Genomic DNA, 1,386 nt, shown 5'->3' on the forward strand with positions numbered 1-1,386 from the left:
CAGTACAAGCCTATTCTGATGACCTTGGATTCATTTGTCTGTCCTCCCCAGGGTGTGTCTACTAGTCCTGGTTCACCAGTCGCTGAGGCTATGTGAATTAGGCGAAGGCTCCAGTTTAATACCTGACTCAGAAATTGGAACTAGACGGACTTACTTGCTCCTGTCACTATGTGAGCTATTTTCTTGATGGACATTTTTTTCCTGAACATACATATATATCACTTGCTTTGCTTCTCTAGAGAAATACCTTATGCTATCTAATGTGGACTAAATGTGTGGACTGAGTCTCTGTCATATGCTGTTAATAACAGTTTAATTTATTTTCCTTTTCATAGGGTAATTTAGCAACCCTGCACATGTTCTTTAACTAGCCATTTTACATAAGCAATATTTATATAAAATAAAAGCTAACAAGAATTGTGGGCTTACTATATTTAATGGATTTTTTGAACACTCAATATTTAATTCTCACAGCTATAAACATGCAATGTGAAATACACGTTTCACTTATTGCTTATTTTTTAAATTAAAAAAACTGAAGACAGATAGGTTTTGTATTCACCCAAGATCAAACATTGTGAGAGTATACGATGGCACCTACCTTAGTCTAAAATCATATTGTCACATAGTGCTTGTGTAACTGAATGAGATGAATACATTTTCTTATATTAACTGAAATAATATTTAATCAGAGGTGATTATACCAGGTACATCTTTTACATGAGGCTTATACTTGAATTTTCCTAGATTCATATTTTATATATTTCATATTGTGATTCCTCTGCTTGTCTGTCAATTTGTCATGCTGTGTGGCTTGTGTGTTGCTGTGATGCTGTGGATGCTGTGTCACTGTAATATCCAACACCAGCGGGGCCACCCATAGTGAACAGGTTTCAATAGAGTTTCCAGACCAAGAACAGAATACGAAGAAGGAATCAGGTGTCCACTGAAGAGGAATTAGCCACAGCACTAAAACATTGTCAGACACTGAAAGCCTAATGAAAAGAAGCAGATTGTGTCAGCAGATGAGCCCCGTGGGTCAGAGAACCAAACTAAATGCTATAGAGTTGATACCAACTCATAGTGACTCTTTAGTACAGGGTAGAACCGCCCCTGTGAGTTTCTGAGACCTTAATTGTTTATGGGAGTACAAAGCCTCATCTTTCTCCCACTAAGTGGCTGGTGGTTTGAACTGCTGACTTTGAGGATTGCAGTGTAACCATAACTAAGACACTACCAATCAGAAGGCACTCAAAATATGTCTGAAGAAGAGCTGCCTTTTCAAAGTCAAGACAACCATAATGACGTGAATGGGGTCAAGCCTGTGAGAATGAAGCCTTCAGGATCATCATTTGCTGGTTCAGTGGACCTCAAAATAAGAAGAAA

Source organism: Echinops telfairi, unplaced genomic scaffold (assembly GCF_000313985.2).
Source record: "Echinops telfairi isolate 266 unplaced genomic scaffold, ASM31398v2 ScPeMD7_7469;HRSCAF=8507_1, whole genome shotgun sequence".
NCBI classification, from domain to species: Eukaryota; Metazoa; Chordata; class Mammalia; order Afrosoricida; family Tenrecidae; genus Echinops; species Echinops telfairi.